The sequence below is a fragment of the Schistocerca serialis genome, chromosome 10, assembly GCF_023864345.2.
Source record: "Schistocerca serialis cubense isolate TAMUIC-IGC-003099 chromosome 10, iqSchSeri2.2, whole genome shotgun sequence".
In the NCBI taxonomy this organism is placed as follows: domain Eukaryota; kingdom Metazoa; phylum Arthropoda; class Insecta; order Orthoptera; family Acrididae; genus Schistocerca; species Schistocerca serialis.
In genome coordinates, this window is record NC_064647.1 from 187,699,560 (window position 1) to 187,722,395 (window position 22,836).

The window sequence follows — 22,836 nt, forward strand, 5'->3', positions numbered from 1 at the left end:
TATAAGCTACTGCGCGTCCCCCATAAAATCTGGGCGCAGGAACTCTTACACTCAGCCCCAGTGGCATAGAGACGGCTTCGACAACCATTCGTCGCGTTCCACTCCACAAACGGCGACGATATTCGCCTCTTCGCTGTTGCACAATCACTTTTGCGTGAGCACAGTTACGCACGTCCGCTCACGTCAACACTCCCCAGGCCATTCCATTGTTCAGTCCCTGTGTCTCCAGCTACCTCTAGCTACGCTCGTATCACCAAGAGTGGGGGCGTTCCCCTACCACCTTTTCACCGAAATCATTTAGTATTTAAGAATATTTATATTTATTACCCTGGAGTTCATACCAGTCATAATAATTTACTACTAGCGCTTTATAACATTAAATCATACAGTAATAGCTTATAAATACCAAGAAAAAGAATACATTTGACTCCGATATCTTATTGCATTGTCTGAGACAGCGCTAATTCCCAGTTTCGCCAATAGATGGCATCAGGGTGCACTCCCTGGCAGTCTCACACCAGCGCGCCCGTTTCCGACGCGCGGGCTCCAAATTACTGTCAGCCCACCATCATTTCAGTTCCGTTACACATGCCCCACTTCTTATTGAAGTATCTAACAGTGATAATTCAATAAGAAGTCTCTCCTATAATGAATCTGAAATTTTCGTTAAGCTTTTTACCAAGGGTTTTCCCTTTCTTACTGATACACCTCGGTACTTATATTACTTATTTAAAATTAAACACCAATTCTTTCTATCTTTCCTGCTAAACATTACATAAATGATTTACATATATTCTTTACAATTTTCTTACATCTAAACACAGTACACTTTAAACATCTTTTTTACAAAAATTTTAAATACACTTCTTTTATCTCAGGCAAGTAAAACACACGTTAAGCGCCTATTACTTTATAGCCCGTCCTTATCACTTTACCTCCTCACTTTTCTACCTCTTCCACAACACTTATTTACACATCTATTAAGGCTTTCTTAGAAGCTCAGTCTTTCCCAGTCTGTTTAGTCTCTACTTAAACTAGAAGTTTCATTAGAATACTGCAACATATTTTAGTGAACATTTACCTTTCACATAGAACAAAAGAAACAAAACTATTTACATATTGGTTTACTTTAATATTTATTTATATATTTATTTTCAATCTGGTAGAATTCGTGGTTCATACCTTTTGAGATCCACTATGTTTCTTACTCCCAGGCGTTTGCCTGTTAATGGGTACTTTAAATAATAAGCATTCACATTGGGTATGGACACTATTTTAAATGGTCCATTATATATATATTTAAATTTGCTGATCTCATTATTAATTTCACTTGACTTTTCATGTGTTTTTACAAGAACGAGATCACCTATTTTGAATTTAGGATTCCTTACTTTTTCGTCATGACGACGAATCCTCGCATCTGCTTGTTTTCTCATCTTGTCTTTTACTAAGTTCTTTTTACTATCATAATCTAATTCAACTCTATCTGGAAATTCTAGTAGGTCTTCTACTAGACTTTTACTTCTCATCTTTTTCAGGATATCTTCTGGAGTAAATCCAGTGCTCTCGTTTGTTAATGAATTCATGATTTCTTCGAATTCACTCACATACACGCCCCACTTCTTGTGGTTACTATGGCAGTACGTCCTAAATAACCGACCTATCTCACGCATATATCTTTCTGCCGGATTGCTTGATGGGTGATAAGCTGAGATATGTACCACTTCTACCTGTTTCTCAGTTATCCCATCCTTCCACATTTTTGAGCAAAACTGAACACCATTATCTGATAGTATTCTCTTTGGCTTCCCTACTTTTACAAAATAATCACACACCATTTTATCATACACAGCTCTGGCAGTAGCTTTTCTCAAGGGATATAGCTTTATATACTTTGAGAAAAGTTCAACTGCTACAAATATGTACACAAAACCCCCCATGGTTTTCGGTAATGGTCCAAAGATATCTACTGCTACTATTTCTAATACTTCATCAGGTTTTATTGATTGCATGGGCCCTTGATTAGTTGCATTTGTTACTTTCGCCTTTTGGCATAGATCACAAGGTCTTATCCTCTGTGCTACCCTTCGTGCCATGTTGTTAAAGGTAATGCATTCATCTAACTTATCGGTACACTTCCGTGCACCACAATGGCCATATGCCAAGTGAACATAATCTATCAGCACTTCAGTGTGTTGTTCCGGCCAACATACTCTCCACTTCCCTGGATTATTTAATCTTTGAAGATACAGTACACCTTTGTGTATTTTTTATGAAGCCCTTATGTTAGTTGCGTCCGGATTGTCAAACTTGACCTTTACCGACTTGAGTGCATCATCATCACTTTGATATCTTCGCATATTCCGACATATTTCCCTAATTTTTTTCTCTTCCTTCCGCTTTTTTGAAGTAATTCACCTCAAAAACATCTTCCCTATTCTTTACACTTTCTAGTGTCTCACATCCTTCCGGTAATCTCGACAAAGCATCCGGTACTGCATGTTCTTTCCCTTTAACATACTTGATCTCTATATCAAATTGTTGTAAAAACAGCGCCCATCTGGTCAACCTGTTATGTAACAATCTGCAATCCTTCAAAAATATTAAAGCTTTGTGGTCTGTATGGACCACAGTCTTATGCCCCCATAAGAAAAGTTGAAATTTCCTAAAACCCCATACTATAGCTAAAGCCTCCTTCTCTGAAACCGTATAGTTTCTTTCGTACTTAGACATGGTTCTACTCGCAAATGCTATTTGTCTATGAGTTTTATCCCCATCTATCATTACCTCCTGAAATATGGATACTCCCAATCCATAATCTGAACTATCTGTTGCCATGTGGAATGGTTCACACAGGTCAGGGTGCCATAACTTTATGTTTTTAGCCAAATTGTCTTTTAGCCGGTTGAATGCTGTTTCACATTCCTCAGTCCATATATACACACTGTTCTTCTTAAGTAGGTTGTTCAGATGTGGGCTATTGAACACCTGATCATCCACATACTTACGATAAAAGGAACAAAGTCCTATAAATGACTTTAGTTGTTTTTTTTCTTGGGTGCCGGACAATTTCTTATTGCTTTGACTTTATCGGGATCCTTTTCAATTCCCTCTGGTGTTACTATGTGACCTAAAAACTTTATTTCTTTCTTCACAAACTCGCATTTTTTCAGGTTCAGGGTCATTCCTCCTTTAATTAAAGCTTTGAACACCCTGTCGCATAACTCCATGTGCTCTTCCCATGTCCTTGTAGCAATTAACAGATCATCTACATAAACCGTGATTAGCGAACTAAGTTCACTCCCTAAAATTTTGTCTAAAGCCCGAATGAACACTGAAACGGAAGTATTTAGGCCAAATGGTACCACTGTGAAATGGTAGCATTTGCCATTGAATAAAAATGCCGTGTACTTCCTAGACTCCTCACTTAATGGGATTTGCCAGTATCCTGCAGTTAGGTCTAAACTAGTCATGTACTTTACACCATTAAACTTCTGCAATAAATTATCTATGTTCTCTGGACGATCCAACTCCCTCTTCACTACTTTATTCAGAGTACGAGCATCTATCACTATTCGTACACTTCCATCCTTCTTACCTACTATCACCAGTGGGTTATTATATGGGCTAGAACTCCGTTCAATGACCCCACATGAAACCATTTTATCTATTTCTTTTTGAACTGCTTCTTTCTTAGACAAGGGTACATTATATGGTGGTTTAAAGAAAGGTTCATGCTCCTCTACCTCCATGCAGTACTCATAATTTATCACTCGTCCCGGTTTGTCCGAAAATACCTCTTGATTTTCTTTCAGAATTTGCCATAGATCCTCCCTTTGGGCATCAGATAGTCCTTCCGTTTTTTCCACTACATTTCGAAGGAGTGTCTCCTTATTTCCATCTTCAACTATCTGCCTCACCAGAAACCAATCGAATTTTTGACCTATTCCTGAATCATGATCATCTCTAAATTCTACCCATCTCAGCTGGTTCTCTTCCATTACTCTAGATGGTTCAAATGGTATTTCTAATACCGCACTATCAACTTTACAAACTATTATCCCTTTGTCACAATCTATAATTACTTTCTGTTTTATTAACCAGTCAATGCCTAAAATGATCTCGGCACTGAGCTCTGGAACTACTAAAAATGCATTCGAGAATAGCTTGTTTTTTATCTTAAATTCCATCATCACTTGATGTTTAACAGGTTTACTACATTTCCCTGTCGCCCCTATCACTTTAACACCTGTTACTGGCATCATGACTACTCCTCGTTGCTCTTTGATCATCTCAAAAAATGCGTGCGAAATAGCACTTATTTGAGCACCAGTATCCAACAATACATATAAATCGTATCCACATATATTAATGGGTAGGATTGTTTGCATCCTATTGTCCTCTTTCATACTTTCTTTATCTTCCCATAATAAATCCTTTTCCACCGCCAAGTCTTGCCATATTATTTTTCCGGTTTTTATACTGACCATTCCATCTGGAGGTTTCTTTCTCCTTTTCATCCTAAATTCTTTCACCACTTTTTCCAATAGTCCTTCGTCTAGGCTCTTTAATGCTATCTCGTTCTCATTCGAATCTGTCATGCCTGAACTCTCGGTTGCGGGATCGGACACTTCCTCTACTTCTTTTTCTCCCTGGTTGCTTTCTGATGATTCTGACGATAATTCCTCCTCCTTAGAAATATGACCTTCTTCGGATTCAAATAATTCTTGCAAATTATAATCCATTTCTCTACTTTCCCTTTGTTGGATAGTACATTCGCCACTCTTACTTTCATTACTTTCCCCTACTAATGGAATTCCAGTCTCACTCAACTCATTTGCTTCAGTACTACAGGGATCACAACACTCTTTCTCTTGGTTAGATACACTTTCTCTAATTTCTTTAAAAGAATCTTCATCACAGTCATGTAGTCTTGCTGTCACTAGGTACACATCACAATCGGTATGGCTCTCTAACACTGTCATATTCGGGTCCAAATTAATCACTTGAGTGGAAGATCTTTCTAATTGTGCTGGCTGGCTTTTGAGCTGATGTACATATTCTGCATACGAGGTAATTTCTGAATCGGCATGCGTCTCTGCACTATGCCCCTTTTTCTTATCCACCCTTTCCTCTTTAATTACTTCTCGATGCGATTCGTCGACTATTCGTACGAACCTTTTACCATAAATCACATCACTCCTACCTTGCCCCTGCCTCTCTGCACAGTTGCCATCCCTACCGACAACCAACGCCTTCTCTGACTCTTCCATCATCAATTCGTCACTCTGACCTCGAATTGCACTTATTTCATTCACGTGAGCCTTCACATCCGACCGATATTCTTTTCCTACTTCATTTCCCTTAATAATTCCTCTCTGCTCTCTCTCCTCTGTTTGTATCCCTGCATTATACTTCGCAAAGTTTCGTTTATGTAACTGCTCTTCAGGCGAACGACGCACTATCCTACTATAGTACTGACTACTCCGATCTTCCCTACATTTGGGCCATTTCTTTCTTTCCGCGCGCGTTAGGCCCTTGACCTGCGCGGTACTTAGTTTTCCTGATTTTGATAATGCATCCCGTTTCCCTGATAGTGTCCTCTCCCTCGCTGAGAGTTACCTCCTCGACCTCTTCCTCTCATCATGTTAATTTGCGGTTCATTCCTACCACCTTTTACTATTCCATTCTGATTTCTGAAACCTCGAAACTCTCTAGTTTCACGCCACCTATCTTCATTCTCGATTTTTTCTAAAAATTCATCGAATGTTCGATGAGTGCCTCCTACATAACGCTTTGAATCGTCAGGTAGCTTTTTCCACAACTCCCACACTATCTCCGATTCTGATCTACGATCTTTAAGATACTCCAAACGCTTGAACCATCCTTCACAGTATTCTTTCATGAGCCCACGCCCATGCTCTGGCATTCTGGCGACAACGAATTCTCTCCACAACCTATCCCTCTGTTGTGTGCCCCAGAATTCCTCAAGGAACTTTTCTTTGAATTCTGTAAACTTCAAATTGTTGATATCCAAATTCAATCCCCAACGTTTAGCCTGACCTGCTAAAGCGTCTATTACTAAATTAATTTTTTCTTTATCCGACATGTCTGTTGGTAAGACACGTTCACAATTTTTTATAAAATCCATTGGATGCCATCCACCTTGTTTCTTTTGAGGATCGTATTTTTCCTCCCTACTCAGTATTTCCGATTTTTGCATTACCAATGGGATACCACTAGAGTTAAGAAACGTCTGATTCTGAACTTGCTGACTTAACAATTTTATCTCATTACGCAGTGTATTTTCCTGCTCCTGCACACATGCATCAAAACTCAACATGGTATTGCGCAGTGTTTCAATATCAGCTGCCGTTTCTTTAACAATCTCTTTCTTTACAACTGGTACTATCACCTGTAATTTACTTTCAATTATCGGTTCTAATTTTTCACTAACCAAAGATTCCACTGATTTCTCTATTTTCTGAATTTCGGTATCAAATCTTTTCTCTATTTCTGTGACTTTTCTCTGAACATTTGTTATTTCAGCCCTAATGCTATTTACTGATTTGTTTACCTCTGTGATACGCTGGCTTTGCGTATTCAAAATATCTAAATTGGCTTTTATTTTACCAGATAGGTTTTCATCCAGTTGGGATATATGACTAGCCATTTCTGCTTTCAAACTAGCATTCCCTTCTCGAATTTGCGCCATCATACTATTTAACAAACTTGTTAATTCCATATCCTCTCCCTTGTGACTTGCATGCACAGATACATTGGGTTCACTTTTCACTACCTTTGGTTTCACTTCCCGTTCCTCCTGTTTTGTGGGTGTGGATTCATCTATAGGATTTTCCAACCCTACAACAGTATCTATGGTCCCTAATTCTGGGTCTGACCTTGTAATGTTTTCATCTTGCTTGTTACTATTCGACTCCATCTTAATCTGCTGTATTTCGTGCCTAATAGAAATGTTTATTAAACCAAGTATTACTTGTTTAACTCCTACTATTGGACCTTCTTTTGCTGCTTTGCAGGTTGTCGTCTTGAACTTACCAATTGTGGTATATTTGTCTACAACAGAATTTTAAATTTAAAATTTTCTTGAAACTACAAGTTTATATAAAACACTTTTATTGCAGCCATTATTCTACAAACTTGGTAAGTCCTGTCACGGTCGCCACATGCGACCGAACCGCCGAATCTTTCCATCAGTAAATGGGGTATGTTCTCAAGTGACTCCGTTGTTTTAACCCCTCCACTGACAGAATGACCCGCTTCCTACTTCCGTATGTATAAAGCCAATACGGACTTGTAGCTGTCACGCCTTTGCGCTTACTGCTACGTATTTTAACCGTAAATAGCTCAGCCCTAATGGTAAGAGTTAGTAGTGAATTCTGGCGTTATTAATCTTTGAAGACAGCACAGCTGCCACAAGCTCAGCTCACTTTTACTCCACTCCTACCCTCGCCATTACACCACATTAACTAGGTGCTACATAGACCTTGCTAAATTCACTTGCGTATACATTTCTGACCGTTACTCGCCAGTATTTACCTATTGGATTAGTACACTCCTAACCGGACTATTTCTCAAAGAGCTGTGATGATTGAACGGGTTCGATCCACGGCCTACAGTGCCCTACAGTTCACACGGTAACACTGCCTACCTGACCCACTTAACTTGGTAGTGAGCTTATGTATCCAATCACCACTGCTAGCAGCAGTAGATAATCCTATCAGCACGACGAGAGCAGCAGACTTACCGTCGAATCCTCCTGAAAATACTTATAACTACGGTCGCCAGCTCTGAAGGAGCAAAAGAATAAATCAATTTTTTGGCTCGTTTCAAAGTGAAACGACTTGAGTTGAATTTTAAACTTAATTCTGAATATTACTATTTCTGATCATTCTAGGTGATTCTACAAAGCAAATACTCTCTCAATTTCTGTGAGTTGGCTTGGTAATTACCACCAAGACAATTTAAGCAACTTAGGTTAACAAACTTCTACCCTTCAACTTATTTAATGATTTTGGGATATTACTCTTGGACAATTGCTATAGAATTAGTTAAGTGACTTTACTTGAAAGGTTATTCAGAAAAATTTAAGTAACTATAAATAGGCGACTCATTCTGGTGTGACCATTGCTCTTTTCTACATTCTTAAACGCTAAAGTATTCTACAACCAAAAGAATTGTAAATGAAAGAGGCGATGGTGGCCTCAGTCTGATTTCACTACACTATGTTTCAGGTTACTACACTTAACAAGGAACAACATGCGTCGTAATTTTGCTCATTACTATATTCTGTCTTCTGCACTTGCACAAAAGAAAACTGGTATTCTCCTTTTACATGTATACAAAGTTCGACTTAACAATTTCAAGCAGTCTTGCCTTGGGTAGACGTGTCGGTGCTGGTGGTGATATGCATGTGGCTAACGCAGCTCTTCCTCTTCACGCCTCGTGCCCTTAATGGCGGCTGGAACTACGAGCTGTAGCACTCGTATAAGCTACTGCGCGTCCCCCATAAAATCTGGGCGCAGGAACTCTTACACTCAGCCCCAGTGGCATAGAGACGGCTTCGACAACCATTCGTCGCGTTCCACTCCACAAACGGCGACGATATTCGCCTCTTCGCTGTTGCACAATCACTTTTGCGTGAGCACAGTTACGCACGTCCGCTCACGTCAACACTCCCCAGGCCATTCCATTGTTCAGTCCCTGTGTCTCCAGCTACCTCTAGCTACGCTCGTATCACCAAGAGTGGGGGCGTTCCCCTACCACCTTTTCACCGAAATCATTTAGTATTTAAGAATATTTATATTTATTACCCTGGAGTTCATACCAGTCATAATAATTTACTACTAGCGCTTTATAACATTAAATCATACAGTAATAGCTTATAAATACCAAGAAAAAGAATACATTTGACTCCGATATCTTATTGCATTGTCTGAGACAGCGCTAATTCCCAGTTTCGCCAATAGATGGCATCAGGGTGCACTCCCTGGCAGTCTCACACCAGCGCGCCCGTTTCCGACGCGCGGGCTCCAAATTACTGTCAGCCCACCATCATTTCAGTTCCGTTACACATTACATTTGTCTATGTTAAGGGTCAGTTGCCACTCCCTGCACCAAGTGCCTATCCGCTGCAGATCTTCCTGCATTTCGCTACAATTTTCTAATGCTGCAACTTCTCTGTATACTACAGCATCATCCGCGAAAAGCCGCATGGAACTTCCGACACTATCTACTAGGTCATTTATATATATTGTGAAAAGCAATGGTCCCATAACACTTCCCTGTCGCACGCCAGAGGTTACTTTAACGTCTGTAGACGTCTCTCCATTGATAACAACATGCTGTGTTCTGTTTGCTAAAAACTCTTCAATCCAGCCACACAGCTGGTCTGATATTCCGTAGGCTCTTACTTTATCAGGCGACAGTGCGGAACTGTATCGAACGCCTTCCGGAATTCAAGAAAAATAGCATCTACCTGGGAGCCTGTATCTAATATTTTCTGGGTCTCATGAACAAATAAAGCGAGTTGGGTCTCACACGATCGCTGTTTCCGGAATCCATGTTGATTCCTACATAGTAGATTCTGGGTTTCCAGAAATGACATGATACGCGAGCAAAAAACATGTTCTAAAATTCTACAAGAGATCGACGTCAGAGATATAGGTCTATAGTTTTGCGCATCTGCTCGACGGCCCTTCTTGAAGACTGGGACTATCTGTGCTCTTTTCCAATCATTTGGAACCCTCCGTTCCTCTAGAGACTTGCGGTACACGGCTGTTAGAAGGGGGGCAAGTTCTTTCGCGTACTCTGTGTAGAATCGAATTGGTATCCCGTCAGGTCCAGTGGACTTTCCTCTATTGAGTTCCTTGGTTGGACGAGTGTCGCTTCAAACTGTATCGATCGGATGGGCGTGTACGGGTATGGAGACAACCTCATGAGTCCATGGACCCTGAATGTGAGCAGGAGACTGTTGAAGCTAGTGGAGGCTCTGTAGTGATGTGGGGCGTGTGCAGTGGGAATGATATGGGACTCCAGATACGTGTAGATACGACTCTGACAGGTGACATGTTCGTAACCATCCTGTCTGATCACATGCATCCATTCATGTCCATTGTGCATGCGACTGACTTAGACAGTTCCAGCAGGACAATGCGACAGCCCACACGTCCAGAATTGCTACAGAATGGTTCCAGGAACACTCTTCTGAGTTTAAACACTTCCGCTGGGCACCAAATTTATCAGATATGAACATTATTGAGCATATCTGGGATGCATTGCAACGTACTTTTCAGAACAGATCTCCACCCCCTCGCACTCTTACGGATTTATGGACAGCCCTGCAGGATTCATAGCGTCAGTTCCCTCCAGCGCTACTTCAGACATTAGTCGAGTCCGTGCTACGTCGTGTTGCGGCACTTCTGCGTGCTCTCAGGGGCCCTACACGATGTTAGGAAGGTGCACCAGTTGCTTTGGCTCTTCAGTGTATTTTCAGCAGTAATGAACCAATTCTTATGCAGTGTGCTTTTTGTTCGTTTCTGTTGGCATTGTTAATAATATAATTATTTTCTATAATAACGTGATATTCCAAACAAACGCAAATTTTACGGATAACGGTTACTTCTTTTATATAAAAGGTTATTTAAAGACGAAAAATTTTAGCATTGCTGTTACATCTAATTGGTATTTCGGTTTTTTACTCCGTTAAAAAATATAATACACACGTCTTATAACCAGGACTGAATAAATACCGAAAATCCCGGTTACTCAAAACTAAAATATCGGTATCGCCTTTAACTTGTCAGTTTTACTCATCCCGATCTCGCCTGCTGCGAGTGGTCACTTTCGTTCACACTTCAGCGCGAAAATTGATGTGTTTTGACAGCTGTCTGCTTTGCCGTGTGGCTACTGGTGAAAGTGAGGTTACGAGGGATCATCCATTTTACGAGACAATTGAAGTGCAGGGTGCCCATAAATTATCTTTACAAATGAAGAGTTTAATAACTATACAGCTACACTAGACGGTACAAACGGTTTTGAAAATGTGATAAAATAGCTCAGAAAATTTTGTTTCCTAATTCATACACATTGATGTGTGCACCCTTGCTGACACGGATAATGTCTAGTCGAGACTGCATATCTCTCTACGTACGATTCAAGATCTCCACGGTGATATGCTGAAATGAATTGCGAATATGTGCTTTCAACTTCTGAAGATCTCTAACCTTGGTTCGGTATATCAGATCGTTTACAAAACAAATCGTTTCGAAAAGTCATTGTATGCATCAGTCTTGCCTAGCATATTCACTGTAAACTGTTGGCTTTAATGCGTGGAGCAGTTGCGCCTTGTGGGTTCAAATGGCTCTGAGCACTATGGGACTCAACTTCTGAGGTCATTAGTCCACTAGAACTTAGAACTAGTTAAACCTAACTAATCTAAGGACAGCACACACATCCATGCCCGAGGCAGGATTCGAACCTGCGACCGTAGCGGTCTCGCGGTTCCAGACTGCAGCGCCTAGAACCGCACGGCCACTTCGGCCGGCTTGTGGGTTCAGAATGGTTCAAATGGCTCTGAGCACTATGGGACTTAACATCTGTGGTCATCAGTCCCCTAGAACTTAGAACTACTTAAACCTAACTAACCTAAGGACATCACGCACATCCATGCCCGAGGCAGGATTCGAACCTGCGACCGTAGCGGTCACGCGGTTCTACACTGAAGCGCCTAGAACCGCCGGGCATACCGGCCGGCTCGCCTTGTGGGTATATAGCCGTAACCTCTAATGGAAAAAATTGTTCACTTGGAAGGAAGGTCAGTGTTGGCCGTAATATTGATGGTTTATTGATAGCAAAATCGATTTTCAATCACATAGTGATCATCTTCAGTGCTGTGGTGTACAAATTAAACTCATAGGCACTGGTATCAAGTTATTATCAGTAACCAAAGTTACACGGTGATGTCCATAGCATAAGTTAATTTCAGTTAGGTTAAGTAGTGTATAGGCTTAGGGACGGATGACGTCTGCAGTTTGGTCACATAAGACCTTACCACAAATTTCCATTCCAATTGTTGATTCGATGCCACGTCGGGCAAAAGGAGGTCGGGCGCGATATTTGGAGCCTTCCCATGAATTTAGTCACCTCAGTATATCGTAGGTATCCTAGCGGTCACCGAGCGAGGTGGCGCAGTGGTTAGCATACTCGACTCGCATTCGGGAGGACGACGGCTCAATCCCACGTCCAGACATCCTGATTTGGGTTTTCCGTGATTTCCCTAAATCGCTCCAGGCAAATGCCGGGATGGTTCCTTTGAAAGGGCACGGCCGATTTCCTTCCCCCTCCTTCCCTAATCCGATAAGACCGATGACCACGCTGTCTGGTCTCTTCCCCCAACACAACACAACGCTAGCGGTCAGTCGGTGGACCCAAATATGTGCCGCCGCCGACATACTGTCTGTTGTGTCTAGACAAGAAAGCCTAGACACAATGAGAGGAAGCCGAAAGGCACGCGCTAAGTTAAAGAAGGATGGCGTGCGTGAGGTCTGAAACAGGATACGTAATGAATGCTATAAAAAAAAGTACGTAGCTTCTGGAATACTTAACATTAATCTATCCTTATGGTACATCTGGAGATTGTGGCGATACAAGTGAGACTCTTTAGATACATGCAATGTTACTAATGGCGCCTTGCTAGGTCGTAGCCATTGACTTAGCTGAAGGCTATTCTAACTACTGGCTCGGCTAATGAGCAATGCTTAGTCCATGTAGTCGCTAGCAAAGTCGTCCGTACAACTGGGGCGAGTGCTAGGAAGTCTCGAGACCTGCCTTGTGGTGGCGCTCAGTCTGCGATCCCTGACAGTGGCGACACGCGGGTCCGACATGTACTAAGGGACCGCGGCCGATTTAAAGCTACCACCTAGCAAGTGTGGTGTCTGGCGGTGACACCACACTGTCCCTCTCCAACCCAAAAACCTTTATGAAACGTCCCCATCGAAAAATTATACATGACTGTGCTTAAAGTGACACACAGTATTTTTTTAGCGCAACGCAATCTGACTTTCAATAATCCCTACAAAAGAATGGCCCTGACTAACATTAAGCTATACCTTTCACAAATCACTTTCCTCACAAAAATCTTCGTTACTCGAACTACTGCAATACAAAAAAATGGTTCAAATGGCTTTGAGCACTATGCGACTCACCTGCTGAGGTCATTAGTCCCCTAGAACTTAGAACTAGTTAAACCTAACTAACCTAAGGACATCACGAACATCCATACCCGAGACAGGATTCGAACCTGCGACCGTAGCGGTCTTGCGGTTCCAGACTGCAGCGCCTTTAACCGCACGGCCACTTCGGCCGGCTACTGCAATACAGCGAGCGCCACTACTGCCAGCTAAATAAAAGATTCAAACTACTGAAGGCACTAACTACTGATAGGCATAGTTGGCAAATGAAAGATTTTGATAGAGAACAAACAATGTATTTACCTTAATAGTGTTCAAAAGTTCATAATATATATATATATATATATATATATATATATATATATATATATATACACATATATCAGTTAATGACATCCATTCTTGCAAATGTACTGTTTCTGATGGACACACGTTCAGATCATCCGCTCTCAAAAATCCGCCATCTCAGTTCCCCACATCCACCACTGCTGGCGGCTCACCTCCAACTGTGCAATAGAGTTGTGGCGGTTCGTGAATAAAGAGTCGTAAGAATCGAATCTTGATACGGACGAATCGTCGTTCAAAAGAATCGTAAAAACGATTGCGTGTTTCCGAGTCGTGACGATTCCAAGTTCCAACGATTCATCGATTCTTGGTACGCTATGCTTCGAAGGCAACTTCCGAATCATGCCGAATCGTGCCGAATGATTACGACCGCCAGGTGGCAGTCAAGTGGAGGATGCGTGTGAACAAAGGAAGCTCGGAACGAACAAACGAAGTCCGTGGGCCGTAATATTACTCGTGAAAACCAAGCTGACACAGGGCGATGGCTGACGGGAACGAGCGCAAAGGCATTTCCCGTTTACTATCCCTATATAGCGCACATGGGCGGATTCATATCATCCTACGTTTTTCTGTGCTCTTTCCAATTCCACAGCACCTTATATTTCACAATAAAGCAACTGTCAGCCCTCACACACTGCAAATGTTGCTTAACTTTTTGTTTCGTCGAAATACAAAGCATAGGTATTTTGCTTTTAATTTGTCTGAGAACTTGCTTCTGCCACTACTATTTATGTGAGATGACGACATACTTCTAAAGTGTAGGATACAATCGTATACAGCGACATTACTTCACTGCTAATTTGCTAATTCTGTTAGTTCCACCAGTGCCGCCACTAAATGGCTGTCGCACTAGGCCAATATTACAGAGCGAATGTAAGCTCTCTAACCAATACCTTTCTTGACGGATCGCCGTGTAATACCGTCTTTAAAATTCGAGTTTTCGAATGTTACCGTGTTCAGATTCATATTAAATGTTAGTGAAGTAGCGTCGCGGTATACGATTGAATCCTATTGTTTAGAAGTATGTCGTCTTCTCACGTAAATAGCAGTGACAGCGGCAAGTTCTCAGACAAATTAAAAGTAAAATACCTATGCTTTGTATTTAGAAGAAATGAAAGTTAAGCTAAATTTGCTGTGTGGGAGGGCTGTCAGCTGCGTTATGAATTACAAGGGTGATGTGGACTTGGAAAGACATTTAGCACAGGAAAACGTAGGATGATAGGAGGCAAACCACGTCTGCCTCACTGCTAGATTTTGTTACTATAAAACAGAGGTCTGTAGTTAAATACGTTCAAGCCACACAACCAAACTGGCATACCACGTAATTTTGCACCACCTTCCGCACAAATCGACTCCTCTTTTCTAGCATACTGAAATAAAACAATAGATGCAATCAAATCAAACGTGACCTTTCAACAATTAAGTCATTACACGTATAAATCGAGAATCACACTTGCAACGTCATTTGCATGTTTACTCATAAATAAACTATTTGTGGCACATCTTATCATGACACAGTTCGATTCTAACCCCATTGACAATTTTAGACATGTCCTGCCATCTGTGAGTTGAGATGTAGAACTTTTTGCATTCCGTAAGAATCGTGCCATCGAAGACTAGAATGAATCGTGAAAGAATCGTGAACGAATCGTAGTAATCGATTCGCAATGTGAGATTGAATCGTGGGAATCGAATCGGGAAAAAGAATCGTGTTGCCCAACTCTACTGCGCAACGCTACGCGCTGTTAACATCCAGCTGCCCAACACTACAATGGCAGACAACAATGCAAACTAGCCACAGACTGCACACAGCACAGCCAGTGATTTTCATACAGAGCGCTACGTGGCGGTGGCGTTACCAATATGAGAACCTAAACAGCGTATTTATACTTTTTTCCGTTGACTCGCTACAGAATAAATGCATTTCGTTTGGTTTCTTTGTATCTGTAGCCCACTGCACTGAAAATATCTTCACAACAGTGCGAATGTCGATAGTGCGTCTTGTTTCGGAAGAAACATCCTTTGTACCCTCACGCTACCTGCAGCTGAAAACAGTAGTGGCCACTTTGTTGTTCGCTCTCGAGGTTGCATTCAGTACCGCTCGTTTCTGTCTCCCGCTGGTTTCTCCGGCAGTGATCGCTGTATGTCATCAGCGACACACAGCAGTACGGACAGGTTCGCGGATGAAGAGTTGTCCGGTACACACTGAGGCGACAAACGTCATGGGACGACGATGCGCACGTATACAGATGGCGGTAGTACTGCGTATACGAGGTAGAAAAGGTCAGTGCTTTGACGGAGCTGATGTGCTCCAACGTTCGCGTGTGTCATCTGTCATCTCTGTGCGTGTCCACGTGTCTGAACATTTTTATTTTGGACTCTGCACCCGCGAACGGCTCCGTATGTTTTAATTTTGTATGTCTACGTTTGTATATCCACCATGTCTGTTCTGCGATTGTCTTCTCTTGTATCATTAGTCAGTGTCCGAAGAGCGGCGTAGTATGCCGCTGCTGGCCTATCTGTATCAGGTGTGAAATTAACAATGAAGGAAAAAAAAGCGGAGCTGTCATTTCTACTCAGGTGATTAGCGTGAAACGGTGTCCGACGTAATTATGGTCGCATGATGATTGATGTGTTATTCCTTTCGACACATCGAAATTAAACACATAACCAGTTTGTAGTTTCCATACACTTCTTTATTACAAACACATGCTCTTAATGAAATTAACAGCAACGACGATTATAATAAAAGGCACCTGCCCTGTAGAACCACCAGCACGACTCAGATTAGAACATTAATCCATTTAAGTTCGATAGACACAGATCTTTCAAAACTTACTCAACCAATTTTCACTAATTAAAAGAGTGTTCATAAAACCACCATTAATGAAATTTAACTGACATTAGTGAATCACACAAGCCTTTACTGTATGATTAAATGATGATGGCGTCCTCTTGGGTAAAATATTCCGGAGGTAAAATAGTCCCCCATTCGGATCTCCGGGCGGGGACTACTGAAGAGGACGTCGTTATCAGGAGAAAGAAAATTGGCGTTCTACGGATCGGAGCGTGGAATGTCAGATCCCTTAATCAGGCAGGTAGGTTAGAAAATTTAAAAAGGGAAATGAATAGGCTAAAGTTAGATATAGTGGGAATTAGTGAAGTTCGGTGGCAGGAGGAACAAGACTTTTGGTCAGGTGATTACAGGGTTATAAATACAAAATCAAATAGGGGTAATGCAGGAGTAGGTTTAATAATGAATAAAAAAATAGGAGTGCGGGTTAGCTACTACAAACAGCATAGTGAACGCATTATTGTGGCCAAGATAGACACAAAGCCCATGCCTACTACAGTAGTACAAGTTTATATGCCAACTAGCTCTGCAGATGATGAAGAAATTGATGAAATGTATGACGAGATAAAAGAAATTATTCAGGTAGTGAAGGGAGACGAAAATTTAATAGTCATGAGTGACTGGAATTCGTCAGTAGGAAAAGGGAGAGAAGGAAACATAGTAGGTGAATATGGATTGGGGGGAAGAAATGAAAGAGGAAGCCGCCTTGTAGAATTTTGCACAGAGCATAACTTAATCATAGCTAACACTTGGTTCAAGAATCATGAAAGAAGGTTTTATACCTGGAAGAATCCTGGAGATACTAAAAGGTATCAGATAGATTACATAATGGTAAGACAGAGATTTAGGAACCAGGTTTTAAATTGTAAGACATTTCCAGGGGCAGATGTGGATTCTGACCACAATCTATTGGTTATGAACTGCAGATTGAAACTGAAGAAACTGCAAAAAGGCGGGAATCTAAGGAGATGGAACCTGGATAAACTGAAAGAACCAGAGGTTGTAGAGAGTTTCAGGGAGAGCATAAGGGAACAATTGACAGGAATGGGGGAAAGAAATACAGTAGAAGAAGAATGGGTAGCTTTGAGGGATGAAGTAGTGAAGGCAGCAGAGGATCAAATAGGTAAAATGACGAGGGCTAGTAGAAATCCTTGGGTAACAGAAGAAATATTGGATTTAATTGACGAAAGGAGAAAATATAAAAATGCAGTAAATGAAGCAGGCAAAAAGGAATACAAACGTCTCAAAAATGAGATCGACAGGAAGTGCAAAATGGCTAAGCAGGGATGGCTAGAGGACAAATGTAAGGATGTAGAGGCCTATCTCACTAGGGGTAAGATAGATACCGCCTACAGGACAATTAAAGAGACCTTTGGAGAGAAGAGAACCACTTGTATGAATATCAAGAGCTCAGATGGCAAACCAGTGCTAAGCAAAGAAGGGAAGGCAGAAAGGTGGAAGGATTATATAGAGGGTTTATACAAGGGCGATGTACTTGAGGACAATATTATGGAAATGGAAGAGGATGTGGATGAAGAAGAAATGGGAGATAACATACTGCATGAAGAGTTTGACAGAGCGCTGAAAGACCTGAGTCGAAACAAGGCCCCGGGAGTAGACAACATTCCATTAGAACTACTGATGGCCTTGGGAGAGCCAGTCATGACAAAACTCTACCATCTGGTGAGCAAGATGTATGAGACAGTCGAAATACCCACAGACTTCAAGAAGAATATAATAATTCCAATCCCAAAGAAAGCAGGTGTTGACAGATGTGAAAATTACCGAACTATCAGTTTAATAAGTCACAGCTGCATAGTACTAACGCGAATTCTTTACAGACGAATGGAAAAACTGGTAGAAGCGGACCTCGGGGAAGATCAGTTTGGATTCCGTAGAAATGTTGGAACACGTGAGGCAATACTAACCTTACGACTTATCTTAGAAGAAAGATTAAGGAAAGGCAAACCTACGTTTCTAGCATTTGTAGACTTAGAGAAAGCTTTTGACAACGTTAACTGGAATACTCTCTTTCAAATTCTGAAGGTGGCAGGGGTAAAATACAGGGAGCGAAAGGCTATTTACAATTTGTACAGAAACCAGATGGCAGTTATAAGAGTCGAGGGACATGAAAGGGAAGCAGTGGTTGGGAAGGGAGTGAGACAGGGTTGTAGCCTCTCCCCGGTGTTATTGAATCTGTATATTGAGCAAGCAGTAAAGGAAACAAAAGAAAAATTCGGAGTGGGTATTAAAATCCATGGAGAAGAAATAAAAACTTTGAGGTTCGCCGATGACATTGTAATTCTGTCAGAGACAGCAAAGGACTTGGAAGAGCAGTTGAACGGAATGGACAGTGTCTTGAAAGGAGGATATAAGATGAACATCAACAAAAGCAAAACGAAGATAATGGAATGTAGTCGAATTAAATCGCGTGATGCTGAGGGGATTAGATTAGGAAATGAGACACTTAAAGTAGTAAAGGAGTTTTGCTATTTAGGGAGTAAAATAATTGATGATGGTCGAAGTAGAGAGGATATAAAATGTAGACTGGCAATGGCAAGGAAATCGTTTCTGAAGAAGAGAAATTTGTTAACATCGAGTATAGATTTAAATGTCAGGAAGTCGTTTCTGAAAGTATTTGTATGGAGTGTAGCCATGTATGGAAGTGAAACATGGACGATAACCAGTTTGGACAAGAAGTGAATAGAAGCTTTCGAAATGTGGTGCTACAAAAGAATGCTGAAGATAAGGTGGGTAGATCACGTAACTAATGAGAAGGTATTGAATAGGATTGGGGAGAAAAGAAGTTTGTGGCACAACTTGACTAGAAGAAGGGATCGGTTGGTAGGACATGTTTTGAGGCATCAAGGGATCACAAATTTAGCATTGGAGGGCAGCGTGGAGGGTAAAAATCGTAGAGGGAGACCAAGAGATCAATACACTAAGCAGATTCAGAAGGACGTAGGTTGCAGTAGGTACTGGGAGATGAAGAACCTTGCACAGGATAGAGTAGCATGGAGAGCTGCATCAAACCAGTCTCAGGACTGAAGACCACAACAACAACAACAACAAGCCTTTTAAACATGCTTCATGACTTAAGTGGAAACTGGCTTTCACATAACTCATATCAAATTCTAAAACTGGTTCCAACAACTAAGACATCTTCCATGGACTGATCTTAAGCAACTCTAACAAGTTAAAAGTATTATCAGATAAATACACTCAACTAGGCTTCTCTTTAGTACTACTTACAGGTACGAGGTTCACATTTCATCCTCAGAATATAATAATAGTATATTAAATAGTCTTAAAATGGGATCGTTTCAGTTTTGAAAACTAGTGATGGACGCGAGCAGATCGAAAGGTTCTAACAGACATAGGAGATTCACGGACCAGAAGTTGAAGTAGAACTATGCTCAACTTTGACCTACAATTAAGCTTCCGGAAAACCACAACGCTCCACCGGAAAGATGAAATTGCAGGACACTAGCAACGTAACCACAGACACCGATCCAGGTCCTTAAATTTCCCTCTTCCACCGTGATACCCCGATCGGAGTTTGCTCGCGTCGAGTACTGCCAATTATCTGAAACATAAACACATCAGCGGAAGACAACATTCTGGCGCATCAGGTACACAAAACATATCTGCCCAACTGGCTATAAATGGTTCAAATGGCTCTGAGCACTATGCGACTTAACTTCTGAGGTCATCAGTCGCCTAGAACTTAGAACTAATAAACATAACTAACCTAAGGACATCACACACATCCATGCCCGAGGCAGGATTCGAAACTGCGACCGTAGCAGTCGTTCGGTTCCAGACTGTAGCGCCCAGAACCGCACGGCCACTCCGGCCGGCTGGCTATAAATAAACCTTTAACTATACACGGCGCAAAATGAACCCAAGCAAAACTAACCTACGTGACCACTTGCCCAGTAACGGCTCTTAAAATTTGATTAGCCTTTTCTCTAGAACAAACAAATAAAATAATAACATAGTTAAAGGAAAAAGGGAAAATTATTTCGGCCCGCTCTCGAACGCCAGGCACAGACTTACGCACTCCTTGGTACGACCTCTAGCTACTCATTTAGCACGGCTTCATGTCTATTTGTTGTGCGTAGCTAGCACTCCCTTAAAGGCCGTCAACATATCAGGCGGCCGGACCAAATACAGTGACAAGTAACTGAAACAGTCCAGATAGTTTTCAGTGCACTTGGCTATTCAATTAACTTGAACAGAACCCACCAAGGAACGATTCGACGACTCCAGTTCATTCACTTTGAGTAACATGTAACAGACGCGAAGTAAATCTGTTTTTCAAATCTCTAGGAAATCCTAATCAGAGTCGGCAGCGGATCTGCATGGCGGCTACACCCGCCGCAGCGGCTGCCCGCGCTCCTCCGTCGTGCCGACTCGGCCACTCGCCACGCTACACACATCCACAGCGGCACACGTCACTGTCGCCCACACAGCTGATACCCGAACTCAAGCCCCTGCAGAGCGGGTGCGCCGCAGTTAGTCATCCGCCAAAGATGAGAAGAAGACAAGCAGGCATCGATAGTCGACTTACAACGATGGGGATGACAATCGATGGAGACTGGCGCCAGCAGCGCACCTGCTCTATGAGAATTAACAGACTTTCAACAAGAGACTGTTGTAGCTGGAGCTGGACGCATGGGACGTTCCATTTCGTAAAGAGTTAGGGAAGTCAGTATTCCGAGATCCACAGTATCAAAGAGGGTGCCGAGAAAACAAAATTTCAGGCATTACCTCTCACCACGGACAAGGCAGCGACCGACGGCCTTCACTTAACGACCGAGAGCAGCGGCGTTCAATTAGAGTTGTTAGTGCTAACAGACAAGCAACACAGCGTGAAATACACTCATGCTCATAAAATAAGGAAAATGCTGAAACATGGTTAAACAACGCTCTGGTGGGCGGTTTGCGGGTTTAAATCACCTCAGGGTATGACTATGCGGTGTATTTGACCTGTAGTCGTTCAACGGTGGCAGCAGTCCACATACACAGAGGTGTGTTGGTGCATGTCAGAGTACGGTGCAGCGAGTAAGTATGCAGACGTTTTCAGCCGTGCTAATGGTGACTCTGTGTTGAAAATGGCTCAAAGATCACATATTGATGACGTTATGAGGGGTAGAATACTAGGGCGACTGGAGGCTGGTCAAACAAAGCTGGTCGTAGCACGAGCCCTCTGTGTGCCACAAAGTGTGATCTCAAGATTATGGCAACGATTCCAGCAGACAGGAAACGTGTTCAGACGCTACAGTACGGGACGCCCACAGGGTAAAACACCACAAGAAGACCGACATCTCACCATCAGAGCCTGTAGATGGCCAGAGAGTACTGCAGGTAGCCTCGATCGGGACCTTACCGCAGCCACTGGAACAGTTGTCTCCAGATACACAGTCTAGACGACTGAACAAAAAAATGGTTCAAATGGCTCTGAGCACTATGGGACTTAAATTCTGAGATCATCAGTCCCCTAGAACTCGGAACTACTTAAACCTAACTAACCTAAGGACATCACACACATCCATACCCGAGGCAGGATTCGAACCTTTCGAGACTGTAGCGCCTAGAACCGCTCGGCCACCACGGCCGGCGACGACTGAACAGACATGGTTTATTCGCCTGGAGACCTGCAAGGTGCATTCCTCTGACCCCTGATCACAGGAGAGCCCGTAAAGCCTGGTGTCAAGAACACGGTCATTGGAACAGTGGTCTCGGGTTATGCTCACGGACGAGTCCAGGTATAGTCTGAACAGCGATTCTCGCCGGGTTTGCATCTGGCGTGAACCAGGAACCAGATACTAACCCCTTAATGTCCTTGAAATGTACCTGTATGGAGGTCGTGTTTCGATAGTGTGGGGTGGGATTATGATTGGTGCACGTACACCCCTGCATGTCTTTGACAGAGGAACTGAAAGAGGTCAGGTGTATCGGGACGTGATTTTGCACCAGTATGTCCGCCTTTTCAGGGCTGCAGTGGGTCCCACCTTCCACCAGATGGATGATAACGCACGGTCCCATCGTGCTGCCATGGTGGAGGATTACCGTGAAACAGAAGATATCAGGAGAATGGAGTGGCCTGCCTGTTCTCCAGACCTAAACCCCATCGAGCACGTCTGGGATGCTCTCGGTCGACGTATCGCTGCACGTCTTCAAACCCCAGGAGCTCCGACAGGCACTGGTTTAAGAATGGGAGGCTATACCCCAGCAGCTGCTCAACCATCTGATCGAGAGTATGCCAACACGTTGTGCTGGCTGTGTACGTGTGCATAGTGATCATATCCCATATTGATGTCGGGGTACATGAGCAGGAAACAGTGGCGTTTTGTAGCATATGTATTTTCGGGACGGTTTTCTCAACTTACCACCAATACTGTGGACTTACAGAAATGGTTC